General features: G+C 41.5%; 1 protein-coding gene and 1 long non-coding RNA gene across 4 annotated transcripts in view; one reads left to right on the plus strand and one right to left on the minus strand.

The window, feature by feature from the left end:
- tab2 (TGF-beta activated kinase 1 (MAP3K7) binding protein 2) overlaps nucleotides 1–3,096 on the minus strand; it is a 46,076-nt gene extending 42,980 nt beyond the window's left edge. For all 3 annotated transcript variants that reach the window (XM_080831760.1, XM_080831761.1, XM_080831759.1), the window contains exon 1: nucleotides 2,816–3,096. The gene's annotated coding sequence lies outside the window, so the exon portion shown is untranslated. The remainder of the gene's footprint in view (nucleotides 1–2,815) is intronic.
- Nucleotides 3,097–10,706: 7,610 nt separating this feature from the next.
- Nucleotides 10,707–12,213, plus strand: LOC308360204. Its single transcript, XR_013968508.1, has 4 exons — nucleotides 10,707–10,791; nucleotides 11,608–11,646; nucleotides 11,933–12,046; nucleotides 12,143–12,213. It is a non-coding gene; the product is annotated as an uncharacterized lncRNA (long non-coding RNA).
- Nucleotides 12,214–15,266: the final 3,053 nt, after the last annotated feature.

Raw genomic sequence — 15,266 nt, forward strand, 5'->3', positions numbered from 1 at the left:
ACAGTGCATGCGTGAGGTTACCAATCACATCAAAGTTTATTTGTCAGTGTACGCTAATAGATACCAGCAGAGAGTAAGGGATTATGCTAATCTGACTAACAACAGATAAGTGACAGCAAGAACCTTACATTACCTTCCTGTCACAGAATTTAAAGTTACTTTGTTGCACAAACTGAATATCCGACAGAATTTGCTGTTGATACAAAACAACTAGCATTTACTCTCCATGCCAGGAATGCTTGCGCCAAAAACATCAAAACAAAACAAAAAACAACAGCTGCTTTGTAAATGATAAACCTAAAAACAGGTTACTTAAGGGACCTAGCATTAAAGGCTTGGCAATAATTAACCATAATATTTTGAGTCTCCCCTCCCATCAGTGTTTGAGACACAAAAGGAACAAAAACTTCCCCAAAAGACAAAAACCAATGTGACCATACGTAATACTCTACAGTCCAGAGAGATCAACCTTGTTCACTTGGAACATTTTACAAAAAAAACTTAAAGACTGAGGAAAGAAGGCAAAAAAAATCTGCAAGCTTGCAAGATCCATCCCCAACCACTTGCTATTTCAAGCAGCTTACTTCCAAACTATCTTACACTTTGATCCAGGATATGGGATAAACCCCTCATCCTAAAACAGAGCAGGGAAAAAAATACAATCACAGTCTGGGAAAGACATTTTTCTGCTCACCAGTCTTTTTTATTGAACAGCATTAAAAAAAATAAAAGGCCCCGTACTTGAGCTGTACTATGAAGCAATATTTGCATTGCTAGAATTCAACCAACCACCCCCAGCACACACATGCATCAGACACACACACACACACACACACACACACACACACACACACACACACACACACACACACAAACACACAAACACACGTTTGGTCCTCACTCCCCAACCCCACCCACAGAGAGGTGGCAAAGCAGTGGGCCTCCGCGGCGCATCCACATGTTTGCAGACTTGAGTGCCACACACACACACACACGGTGCCACACACACACACGGTGCCACACACACACACGGTGCCACACACACACACGGTTCCACTTAGGGCCCTGCACCTATAAACAGTTTGCCATGACAGCTCGTTGGTCAGGAAGTGCAATGTTGACTCCCGAGCATGATAGGCACAAGCTGCCGATGACTGATACCCTGACACTTATCATGGGTTTACTGAGTGCATGACCTATCTCAGCTTTCCAAGATGGATCCACTCACACAAACCGACAAACACCAAACAAAACAAACATTCTAACGGGCTTCGAGACATCCAAGTCACTGGTTTATGTGTGGACATGCGAGGACATAACTTTATTTTCTCAGGTTCATGAAACATATGCCTGACAACATGGTTTATGTGGGGAGTGAGCTCTCACATCACTGTTTTGTTGACATTTGCTTGTTAGATGGTCCCATGTGAGCAAACTGCCAATGCATCTAACTATTCAGAGGTGAATAGTTTATGCACATGATGGAATCATAACTCTTGAATTACAGAAACACAAAAGTAAGGATTTTGTGGAGATTAAACAGGGTAGGGAACACAGCTCAGTTTAAAACACTAAGCATTTATACATCCTCCAGCTCCACTGCATGACGGTAGATGATAGTGATTAACAAAATAACAAATTGCCTACAAGTAGCCAAGAACGGCCTATTAACCTGGGCTGAGGAATGGTCTATTTACAAAAGCTGCGCAATGACCTGTCAGGTAATCATGAGATTTGTTCGTTGTGTGACTGACCATGTTGTTCAATCCGTCAGCAAACACAAGCAAGCCAGCAAATGAACAAAACAAGACACAATTTAATATCCTAATATCTACAACCAAGGAAAAGAGTGAGTAAACTAGTCTCTGATTTTTCAACATAACGTTTACAGTAGTTGCTGATCCATCGCGGAAGGCTCTGGCAAATAAGCTTAGCTCATCCAATTTTAATACGACTTTCTAACTTCAAACGACAATGTACATTGCTGCATTAATTAATTGTTGCATAATGTTGCATTATTAGGTAAAAAAAAAACGTTACCGTTTTTTCATGTCATGGTATGGAAGCGTATCAGTAAAACGTTAACACTAGATATGTTAACTCTTGTTAATTCCTGTTGAACTTCTTAAAATGTAGACGGACTTCGAAGAGTTACTACCAGGTTATAAACGTCACAAAATTGTTACATTTCGGAAGTATAGGTCGGCGGAAGAAAACGATACAGTACCCAAATCTGTGTCGATTATTGGCTAACCTTATTAAGGAAATCGTAAAGTCATTTTAGAACGTTTAAAAGACATAAGCCATAAGCTCACATAAACTATATTTCGCCCAATAACCTCCATAGACTACCACAGGACTGAAACTACGGTTCATATTATGTGTAGCCTAAGTTAGCAGCACTTTTTACATGGCCAAGACAGCTATGGCTATTCACAGTTCAGGCTATGCACAAACTTTTAAAAATATCCCACACAACCCACAAAACACTGGATGCCGTTTTAGTGTGCAATCATACTATTTCAATGTTGCGAAAGTAAGCAACTGAGTCTCTTAAAAGGAGTGAACCGCGTGTACTGTCCAACAATATCATCGATACCAGTTGCAGAAGGGGAAAAAACTCACACCTGAATAGCCAACTTCATAAGAAAGTTTTCGACACTCTAGGGAAGAGAAGACGGTGGTTCAGACGCTTTTATAACATTATTTGCTAACGCAACATACGGTTAATGTTCCTACTAAAACTTTTGGAAAAGTTCAGCCATAGTCAAATGATTCCAGACACTTCTAGGCCTCTTCTGAGGCATTCTCTTACCGTCTCCGCCGCCGCTCCCCGGGCCACCTTCAACACCCGACACACAGCCACCGAAACTCCAACGGGCCGGGGTGCTGACGGAAAAGCGAGGAGGAGGAACTTCAAGAAGGGAATCTATAGCACCCTGGCCTACTCAGTTTGGAACGGCGAACTAGGGGGATAATACGCCGCAGCCCACCGCTGTTTCAGAGACTCGGGAATTCTTTTGACAGCTCTTCTTCTTTTCCCCCTCGTCTCCCCCCTTATTTTCTCTTTTCCTTTCTTGCTGCCAACAGATACGAATCAAAATACTGTCACACAATATGGCGGCGGTGCAAGTGAGCGCCTATCGCGAGACTCTTTTTTTTTCTAAAGGGAAAATAAAATTAGAGAACTGGGTAAGAGTGGCAGTTCGGCGGGCTTCGTAAGAGAGAGTGGAGGAAAAAAGAATGCTGTTCAAATGGAAACTTACACGAGAGACGTGGGTGGAATCGAGGTTAGAGGAATTTATGAATGCACTTTGAGTTATGGTTAGAGCATTCTTGCGCTAGAGCAGTGCTCATTTTATCAAAAGTGTCCAATGCGGTCCACGAAAGGTCACTTGTCCACTTATGTAGACTATATTCCAGAGCAGTAGACATGAAAGGGGTGGGAAATCATATAGAGCTGGATAAATATTCCAAAATGGAATAAGTAAGCCACTAATCCATCTTCAAGACTAAGGAATATGTAGGCTGTAACACTAGGTCACAGGCCTGGGCAGTGCATACATGTTAGTGTTAGCACTTGAAGAGATGTGTGTATGTGAGGTTACTTTTTTAGGGTCAGCCTCTGTGTATCGCTCTGTCTTACAGGATGGGATGGAGGAAAGACTGATATGGGTAGGCTCATTAGGGATAGACAGTGGGCAATATGGCGCTCTCTGATTTTATCTGCTTCGATTTCCCTTCTTGGTAAGAAATACTGGTGAATATTAATGTCACTTACTGATATGGGTGGCATTATTATTAGTCTACTCTTTTGACACTGCGCAGGCATCTCAAGTCATTGGGATTGTCCAGGGGCATTGTGACCTGCTGAAATGAACTCTCTTCCTTCAGAAGAAGTTTAAGCACACTGGATGTAGGCTATATATGGATGCACATTTCCCTCTTTCTCTGTCTGATACACTAACTAGAAATATTAATGTCTTTGAGTAATGCGGGTGCAATTATCATTAGTATGTCATGTCAACACTACACAGGCCTCTAATGTCAATGGGATAACCCCCACCAACCGTCTGAGAACTGTAAAAGGTTCAGTCATATTTGCTACATGTATTTTCGAGACGTTTACGTCATTATAATCAATACTTTCCTGAAAAAAACTAATAATAATGCCACCCATATCAGTAAGTGACATTAATATTCACCAGTATTTCTTACCAAGAAGGGAAATCGAAGCAGATAAAATCAGAGAGCGCCATATTGCCCACTGTCTATCAAAAAACTGTTGGTACACTGTGTGCAAGAGCGGGCCTTAAAATGCTATATCCAAAATATCTGCCTTCATGTAGTAACTCATGGAACTTGCGTAACTCAACTATTTAGCAGAAAAAATCTTTGACAATTTTGAAAGTCACTGTAAGAATTACATCTATATTGCTATTCATTGTGTGATATAAAAATGTACGGTATTGAAGCAACTAACTGAAGAACTTAATATTTTATACTTTATTTCATAGAAAACACCTGTTGAAAATGAATGTATCAAATATGATACAGCAGGTATTTAAGGTATTTAAGTATTTATCTGTAAATCCCTCCATTGTTTTTGTATTGCCATTCATGATGCTGACAGAAAGACCATATCTCAGCAATTACATGAAACATGGCATATGAACTCAGGATCCTTTCCTGATGTGATGCAAAATTTTACATCATTAGACCACCAGGGGACGCTGTAATAAGCATAATATCTTTTTTTTGGGGGGGGGGGGGGGTTGTTTACGACAACAGGAAATAAAAAGGCTGTGAAAAGTTTCTGACCTGATGTATCCAATATAATACAAAAAAAACACGATTCATTAAACAAACTTACAAAATAACTTTCTGGCTAATATTGGATGTGTCAGTCTACACAGGGTTAACTTATACACACACACACACACACATATTATTCTGTTCTTTCATATATTTTCTTTTAGTGTTTAAATTTTCTTAATTCTTGGTAATTCTCTCACTTTAGGCGGTGGTCCATGACCTGCCATGTGGTACGTCTAGTTTTGTTTTAAGAATGAGGGGTGAAGTGTGTGTGTGTGGTTGGGGGGGGGGGGTCACCAGCCGCCACTAGATTTCATGGATTCTGGGACTGGGAGGTCGGTCTTGTTTAGTGGGTGGTCAGTCTCTCCTTTGGAGGGCTGTTCTCAGACCGTTCCCAGCCCCAGAGGGAGTTAAAGGGGGCTGGAGGGAGAGCTGCACTGTGTCATTGTGTTGGCTTTTATTTACTAGTAAGCCAACATTATTGTCTTATGAGCTCTTTGATCAGGCATATTCATGCATGAAGCCTTTGCTTTGCTTCATTTTGCTCTTATAAAGTATATGTGTGTGCCTCCATTGTTTTTGTGATAAACCAAAGCCCTATGAGGCATATTGAGCACATAGCATCCAGAGTTCATAGTGTATTAGTCCTCGTACAAGGTCTGTACACATTGAAAGCATTAACAGCAAAACAACCACGGAAATGATAACAATTTTAAAACTATGACAAACATGAAGTAGCCTAAATACTTCCATACTTAAGAAAGGACATGAGTAGTCAAAGCTGTCTTGAGAAGGCAACCTCCAAATAAATCATTATTAAAAGACTCACAGAAAGACCTTACAGCAGGGTTACCTACTTAAAGCAGACCAGTGCTACAAAACACATCGCAAAGCCCTAAACGTGTTTTTCTTCAGTTGTTAACATGAGGAGTCATTCTACATTCCTTTGGTTTTACGCCCACATACACCCACATCACCCCCAGTAGAGCATTTAGGGCTGTAGACACCAGGGGCACACCCTCAACATCGTAATTCTGATTTAATCACTGTAGGCTAAGATTGTGAACATATGTATGGAGCACATACGGGTCATTAAGGGGGAAGAAAGTGAAAATAACTTTCCTCTGTACTCAATCACTCGTTCATTTCATCTGCTATCAGCTATAACTGGGATTAGAGTTGGCTAGGGAATACATTAGCAGGTGTATCATTAAGGGCTTCTGAGTAATTGGTGTTGACCAAGTATGGCCTTGTTGCATTAGCCTAAGACATGTGGCGAGAGTGAAAAACCAGACACTTACTGGAACCTCACTTGAAAAAGAGGACAGCACATTTGTTCTTCAGCGAACTGGATGGAAACATATGGCGTCTCATACGTCTGATAGGCAATGACTCACACACACATACACACAAGTTCAGTCCCTCTCTCTCCCTAAGATACACATACAAACACACAGATATACACGTGTTCATTAAATGTCAAACATACAATAGATCACACACACACACATATATATTTACTTTCTCACACTATCACACTATGTTTCTTTCCCACACATGCTCACATTCACCCTTTCATTGTGACTTTCTCTGTCTTTGTCTCCCTCCCTCTCTGACACATGCACACAGGGGAGTTGTGACAGGGGAGGCAAAGCAGGCAATTTCCTGGGGCGCCGAGCTGGAAGGGGGTCCCCGAGGACAGCTGATTACATTTGTCTTCAGCAACCACAATTCTAGGAGACTGCAATGACATGTGGTGAGATCCCCTTTGAGGCCCCTCTACTATTAGCTTGCTAAGACCTTCTTAATGAGTCTACAGTGCAGAACCATTGAAACATAACTACCTGTCATAAGCCTACTACTGGAAACAAAAACGCAGGCGATAAAAAAAAAGTGGTCAGTGAGGATCTCTTAGCGTGCATTTACTGAAATAGTGCCATTAAGTACCATTTACAGTGGTATCATTTTTACCTGCAGATAAATTAGTTGTCAATTGTAACAACCGCTAACTACCTACATTTATAATAGTGCGCAATGTAGCTAGCCGCTTTGTATAGGTGTTTGCATTAACGTTCTAGCTGCTGCTGTTATTCCCTACACACTGTTAATAGCTTATACTGTTTTTACTTAACCATTTTTTAAAGTGTAAGCGGCAAATATTCGCTTTGTATGGAATATGCTTATTTTAGTCTGACAGTGTACAAAGCTTTAGCCTTAAAATAGGTTTATTGGTGATACACACTGTGCTGGCATTGTTCTCTCAAAACCAATAGGAAAATAAAATCTATTTTATATCTATCTAACAGTGCTCTTTTCTCTGAAGGAGATTTGCTTAAGTTTCATGATGCATCCCAATAAACAGATGTCTCCACAGATAGGCCTCATGAAGGTTGGCTCAATTTATAACAACATGAAAATGACAGTTGCCTTCCAAAATATCCACTTACATTATTCTGTATAAAGTGTCCTGTCTAAGCACACATTTTTTACTACAAAGACATATTTTTTTTTTGTTTACGAGGTTTCTTATTAACATAATTATTGATTTATCTGCTCATGATGTGGACATACCACTACATCTAGTATACTATGCACTTTGCTTTGTAGGCTTCTCAAGAAAATAAATGGTTCGCTTAAAGGATACTCTTTCTAGATGTGCGTGTGTGTGTGTGTGTGTGTATGTGCGTGTGTGTGGACTGGGGGGATGATGTGTTAGGGGCCCCCAGAGTCCATAGAAAGCACAAACAATCTCTTTTTGAGATGTGTATATATAAATTTCCCTTCTGGCAGTGGCTAGTGGAAACCTCTGGACTAACTGAACTCTTTAGAGCTGGAAAAACTCAACACTTAATTCAAATTCACTGCATCTGATAGACACAGTCTTGTTTCATTGAGACATTCAAGTCAACATTACCTAACATATACTTGGGACCATGTACACATCATATGGAAATGGCTTTAAATCAAACAGACATTTTGTGTGATGAGACTTGCAGCATGATGACAAGGAGATCATGCAGTAGCCTCACATGAAGGTCCTGGCTGTTGAAGGTTGCTATGTATAGAGGATGTATACTCACACCATTTTAATCCAAGCGAGTACAGAAAGAGAACTGTAATTCAGATAATCTTATATCCCAGAGCAGTGTTTAGGTAAGGTAATCTCACAACAATTTCAAGCAGAATGCTGCCAAAAATGTGCTTTGCTGTACCATCATTAATGACACTCCAAGAAATAGGTTTCAGAAAGCATTGACATACCACTCTCTAGCCAAACAGAAGCCTTGAGATATAGCTAAACATTTTGAATGTTGTACACGCCCTTGGTACTCTGTCTCTGTCATTTACAGTTCAAGGCCCAAAGACCTGCAATCTCCCTGCCTCCATGGGCTTGTCACTGCCCCCCCCCCCCCCCCCCCCCCCCCGTCTACTCTCTCCAGCAAACAAAAACACTTCTTAAAAAAAACCTCAAAATATCACTGACTGAAACACTTTAAAAATGCGTAGGTTATTGGTGTTTTCTGTAAAAAAAAAAAAAGCACTGCCATAGATAAAGACGGGTAACTAAATGAATGCAAAGAATCTGGCGCATGTGGTGGAGCGTGCGCCAGCTCCCTCCACCAATGGAGCTCTTGGGAAAAGCCTTGCTGCTGGCCACCCACACTCCTGGCATGGGGAGAGACCAGAGGCTGTGTGCTTTTTCTCACGGTCTCCAAACTGCGCTGGCCTCTCATAGGTCAGCCGTGAGGACACCACACCACACTCGCCAGCTGTGGGTCAAGCGTAGCAGCCCTTATCCACCCAGAGGAGCTAAGAGTCTGCTCTCTTTATGGTCACAGGTCTGGCCAGCTCTGGATGCAGCATGCTGTAAGTGTGGTATAGGTGCTGAACCCCTAAAAGTATGTGATTAGACACACTTATGGGTATTTTAATGTTTAGCAATGCTTTTTTTAGGCAATAAAGGGTCTTAGAATCGAAATATGATGAAGCTTGCAATGGGGATTACATGTTATTAATAAGCAAGAGTGTACTTCTTCAGTACATTTCCTCAGAAGAGGTTGTGCCAGGTCACACATGCCTTAGCGTGCTCCAAATGTTCCAGATTTCCAGGGACACATGGATGTCTTTGCAATGTAATGGTACAAGACCAAACCTAAACTATTGAAAGAGACAAGAGACAGTTTATGGTTTCAGTGGAGATAGGGGGTAGAGTGGGTGGGGGGGGGGGGAGGGGCAGAAATAGGAATGTCACCCTGTCCCCTCTCGGTGATCCGCGTGGCGTAGGGATGTGGCACAGGACATTCCAGGGCCAGAGAAACTGACACCCCTGCCTTGCATTCAGAACCCCTCACTGATGAGTCCAATGGACAGACGAGAAGGCTGTCAGAGACACACTTTTACCACAAGAGACATTTATTAAGTCTCAATCAAGAGAAACGTTCACACAAATAGCCCTGTTATGCCTGGTGAACCTTTGCTAATGCCACAGACTCCTTTCAGACCATGTCACTCCAATCCACACCTGTCTGGAGGGGAAGAAGAAGAATTTGGAGGCTGGTTTTAGACACAAGTTCATTCCCACACAACATGGGTTACTACTCCAAGTCTGGTCAACTTGCGTTAAGTCATTAGATATTTACGATATAAATGCTTATATTTCAGCAAGAGGAGACTTATTTGCACAAACATCCTGCAGCAGTGCAATATCTAAGCCAGGTTACAGGTTTAGTGTTTTGGCCAATCAAGTGTTTCACAGTGGCGGCTCCCGAAAAAATTCTCAGGGGGGGGGGGCAATTTTTTTGATAATGATTAAAGCGTACCCATTAAGTAGGTACATTCAGTAAGCTGATTAACTCAGCAATACCTATTTGTCCACTAGAGGGCAGCACACAACAGAAATATTTCCCCTCTAGCTACGTAGGTAGAGTAGCAGGTTACAGGTGGAAAGCTATGGAGGTAAGTTAGTTGCATCCAGGAGCCTTCATAAGCGAACATGATGTGGCTCTGTCATGAGCGAAAAGTTCCGGGCTAGCCAAAAGTTCCGGGTGACGCAATAGAGACGTTCCTATCAGCTGTTTTGTTTTTCACGTGAAGATTATCGAATCTTCATGTCACACCGAACATTACTAGGGTTAGCGAGAAGTTCCGGATGACGCTACAGACGTTCCGATCAACTGTTTATCAAATCGTCTTTGAGTCGTTGCTATGTTGGTTGCTATGACGTCGCGGTTGACATACGCAGGCACACACAAGCGGACAGCTACAGAGACCGCGACAGCGACTGCATTCAATTTCAATTCTTTATTACATTATAATCTTCATTATCCTATTCGCCTATGTCGGCAGACAGTACGTATTAGACTTTTACGAAGTCATAGAACTAAACACACAAGTGAACTTTTACGAAGCTATACGACCAACACACAGCCAGCATGCTAATCAAACTTTTACACCGTGTCAAATAAGCTTTTAATAGTGACAAGCTAGCCTACATAAACGTATTGCCGTCTTGGCTTGCCTGTTTATTTCACATCGGGTTAAACGTCTGTTGCTCATGTCACGAAGTGATTACGCTAACTGTCCGTAACACTAGCGTTACATACAAAACCATCCCACACAGCAGGAGACTCAAACGCGGATCCGCATTCGAATCGCCAAACCCGCGTGACTGTCACATTCGTTTTGATGCCGTAGGACGGATCAGCGCCGCCTCCGGCCGGCGAAGTAAATGCTGCTATCGAACAGCAGCTCCTGAGCGGACCCACATCTGATCCGGGGGCCGGACGCGCCTTTGAGGACCGTTTTGGCTCCGCCAAGAGGATCAGGATCGGATCCACGAACGCGGACGCGCCTTAACGGCTGTAACGGCCGTGGCTACATATCAGAGCCCATATCAGTGGAATTTTTATTTGCCGCCTCTCATTGCTTCCAGATTTTCTTTGAAGTAGCCTATACCATTGAGCTGAGCCCTCTTAAGTAAGTGTATTGATTTATTGATATATTGCGAGATTCACAGTAAACATTTTCCTTTGTGTTTTTTTTTAATCATCATGTATATTAATGCTGTGTAAATAATATTGTTTGATATTGTATCATACCATTTATGCATCAGACTATTAGCTGATGTGATGATCATGTGAGGCTGAAGCTATTTGATTTAAAATGGGATAGCAATTTCGGCAGAATATGTTATGGTAGAGTGATTAAAAAAAACACATTGTTATTAGGTCTGGTCTGTTTTAATGAGTTACTCATATGTAGCCTATGGTAGCGGCATGTAGCTGCTAGGTGCGATTGCAACATTTTGCAAGTTATTGCTAGTGAATGTGTTAATGTTCACGTTTGCAATGCAAACTATACATCAAGCTGATAATTTCGCTTGTACTGTTTTTTCGGTCAATAAAGTAGGGTGAATATTAGTCAATGAGCTTGTATGCTATGGTAGTAGTAGTTAGGCTACAATTTTTGCGTATTCACTCGAGGGAATTAGCATTATAATCTAGATGCATCTGGCGGCGATTTAATGCGCCCCGCATTGCGTGTCTTTCAAGCGAGATGGACAGCAGATTACTTAGGGGCCGATCACACAGGAGGGTCCAGGGTCTACACTTATACATTATTATTGTGGTGGTGACTTGTTTAATTCGTTGCATATTATATATTAGTTTTAGTTTACTATTGTCACATGGTATAGGATAAGCCTGTGGCTAGTTAACTTGGGGGCTAAGAGGTTGGTAATGACTAGCATTGTAATGTATTGATATTTATGTATGCTATTGTTATTTATTGTAGGTTAGGATTCTCAGTGCCTTGTCAACTGCTGTCTTCCAGGTGTGTCATTGTTTCGTTTATATACCTATTTGTTTGTACACTCATTTTGTTTAGTTAGCTTGTCATGCTAGGTTTCGCTAGCATTTATGGTATGGTTTTGGTGTGGGGCTAGGCTACTCCCCTAGCCTTGTGTAACGGAAGTTCGCGAGTTTTCGTGAAGGACTTTTTGAGGGCAGACTGTTAAGTTTGTATTTGCTGTTCGTGGCTTGTGTGGTTGTATGCCCTGTCTCTTAATTCTAAGGAAGAGGGTAGGATTCTCACTGCCTTGTCAACTGCTGTCTTCCAGAACAATAAATATTCAAAACAGAGTCGTGTGTCCGCTTGCCAGCACAACACAACGCAGAGTGAACAAGCCACCGGTTACACTTGGGACAGGACCCGCCTAATGTGTTGTAACCATGTGAGTTATCTAGTGTAGTGTTGATTTGGGAATGTTTTATGTGTAAGTCGTCTTTTTTTGTTTTCATAAACATACAATCTGTCTGTTTGATTACAGGTGCAGTCAGAAAAAACGCTCTGACACGGTCCGCTACGGAGGCTGAGGTCACGCGACACATTATAAGGTGGTTCAATCTGACTGGGGATCGGGCCACGAGAAGACGTGCCGTGCCGTCCGCACTTGAGTCCCCACACACGGAATAGCCTATTAAATCGAATCGCCTGACTAAATCAACTGTTGAATAAACTTTTTTATTGCACTTCTCGTCATTCATCAGTTATTCATTTTATGATAGTTAAGCTGTGCTTATGGACAGATATAATGCAAATAGTAGAAACAGGGCAAAGTAGAATAAGGAGACAACTTAGACTGTTTGTGGCGCAGCATTTCATTGAAGTTGAATAGGCAAGCTATTTGATGTCTGCAACGACCTAGGCCTATTATTATTACTATTATTATTATTATTATTATATAGCACTAAATATAGGCTATTTCGATGCTGTTTGAAGATGAGGGTATAATATAAACAAATATTCCTACTTTCATTATCTACATTAGGCTACAGGGTTCTCTAGGAATAGGTTTTGACATAATCTCACAATGAATGTAGGCTAGGCTACTAAACAAAAGAATATGTACAATATACCTCCACCTAATAATAATAAGGTGTTAAGCGCGGATGCGGATCGGATTCAGTGCAGTGCCACGACGGGTCCGCGAGGTATGCACGGATGCGGACCGGATACAGTGCGGAGCCACGGCGGGTCCGCGAGGTATGCACGGATGCGGACCGAATTCAGTGCGGAGCCACGGCGGGTCCTCGAGGTAAGCACGGATGCGGACCGGATACAGTGCGGAGCCAATGCGGGCTCCACTACCGCCTCCGTACCGGATCTGTTAGACTGTGCAAGTGGACCCCGATACGGGTCTGTTTCGCGGGTCCGTTGCGGAACCCGCGACACCTCCGCGGCGGATCCGCTGCGGTGTCCTTTTGCTGTGTGGGATGTAGCACATCAATGCAATAGCCTAGACTAGCCCTGAACACCTCCTCGTATGCATCATGTTATTGAAATGAGTTCCTGAAGATGAAAATTGTGTTTGTTTGTTAAACAAGAAGCAGAACACTGAAGCATGTTGACGTTTCTTTATTTCACAAATTGTTGCGAAAAAAAGAGCATTCTTACTCACAATTTCTGTTCATCTTGGGTTGAGTTTCACATTGATTTACAGGTTGGTTGCTTGCTTTTAAAGGCAATGTTCATAAAGCACAGTAGCTGAGCCCATGAATGCACCTTAACAGTACAGTCCCAAACCAAGTGCAGTAATTATAATAGGGTGCAGATGTTCATGTAAACACATGATAAGCAATATCTGAACGAATTTTAACTTAAAGTTCAATAGAAAATGTTGCAGAACTATGCCAGTGTACAAGATTTATTTTTTATTTCAATGTCAGTCATTTAGTATCTGGTGATTAAAGGAAGATAGGTGCCAGTCTTCAGGTGGAGGGTCTTGTATGCTGTGGTCAGTCAAAATGAATTGAGACTTAATGTGTTTAATTCTGTAGACCTGTGGAAATATACAAGACAAACTGCAAAGCATACTTGTTTTAAAAACCTGCTAACTTACACTATTCAAAGCAAGACCTGTTTAGTTGAAAAATACATGTTATGGGTGGGGTGTTAGTGACTAGAAAACGTTAATGAAAAAGCAAAGTTGCCACGGTCAGGAGAGCCAAGACCAACGAGACGGGGCAGTAGCACCACGCCATTGATAGAGCACGTTATTAACACAACTATGTGCTGTCACGACATCATAACGTGTATGCGTCTGTGGTAAGGGCATGGGACACTGCTTTGTCCTGTGAAGACAAAAAAACAATAACAAAACAATTACAGATACTAGTAGTTTGTCAGACTAGAGAGAAAATAGAAACTTCTTACAGTGAAATGTAGTTTGTGATCTGAAACAATTGCTGCAATGCACATATTTACAATGTACAAGAACGAAAAAAGAAATCTGATGACAACATGATTGGAAAAAAGTAAAAATAAAAATGTATTTTTTAAGTTTTACTTACATCATCGGTCAGCCAGTTAAAATCTGGGCCTGCCAGAAAGTCGCGAAACATGGCAGGACAACTTCCAATACTGAACATGACCACGTCTTTGTTGGCTTCAGCATTGTGGATCTGTTGCGTCAGTACCTGATGGATTTGGAAGCATGCGTACAGAAGTTAGCACACATAATGGCCACCCCAAACTACTACTTAATGGAAAAGATGGTTCACATGATAAACCTAACACCATTTAACTTTTTAAGAGGCTGCAGTGTGTAGTGCTATTGAATTTAATTGTATTGTCAAGTCTTTTATTGTCAGATGCACAGAACAACAGAGTCGGTCTGGGCACTGAAATTCTTAGGACAGGACACCGTACCACACTACCATAACAAGACATAACATAACATATAAGTACTCCACATAATATAACATAACATAACTTAACAATAAGTACTAAACATAAGATATACCTATGAAAGACAAATATTGCCTTGTACTGACGAGTGTTTCCATTATTTTGACCAACCCATGCCAATTAGTGGGGCTGGGCTTAAATAACGTTTGTGTCTAATCATCCCCCAAGATGTCCATACAGTTGAACGGCCACCTCTCTTAAGCAATGGGGTGAAGTTTTCCATTGTATTATCCACAAACATATTTAATATTGCACTGTAGCAAAGACTCAAAGCTAGTACTTAGGTAACATCATAAGGGGAGCTCGTACAACATAGATAATGAATTGGAGGTAAAGCAAAGTGTGAGGAGGGGGGTGGGCAATGTAAAGTCTTGACTAGGGCTAGACACAGCAATGCTAAATTGCAGATAGTTTTGTACACGGATGAAAGAGAGATCTGTAAAACACTAGGATCCTTTCCATCAGAAAACAAATTGTTAACATTATACTACACCCTAAATCCAAAATACAGGTCTAAACTGGTTGTTATTAGGCTAATTGCCATGGCTAGATCAGCAGACCTCCGTCAATCTGTCGTAGATGTAATATTGAATAGAATCAAGGGAGACGTGGATGCATTGTACAGTGGTGGTAAAATGCAAACTATTAACCGAGAAAAAACAATGTATTGTGCTATGGAGGAAATGCAGTCACACTTCAATGAG

The sequence above is a fragment of the Sprattus sprattus genome, assembly GCF_963457725.1.
Source record: "Sprattus sprattus genome assembly, chromosome: 2".
NCBI lineage: Eukaryota > Metazoa > Chordata > Actinopteri > Clupeiformes > Clupeidae > Sprattus > Sprattus sprattus.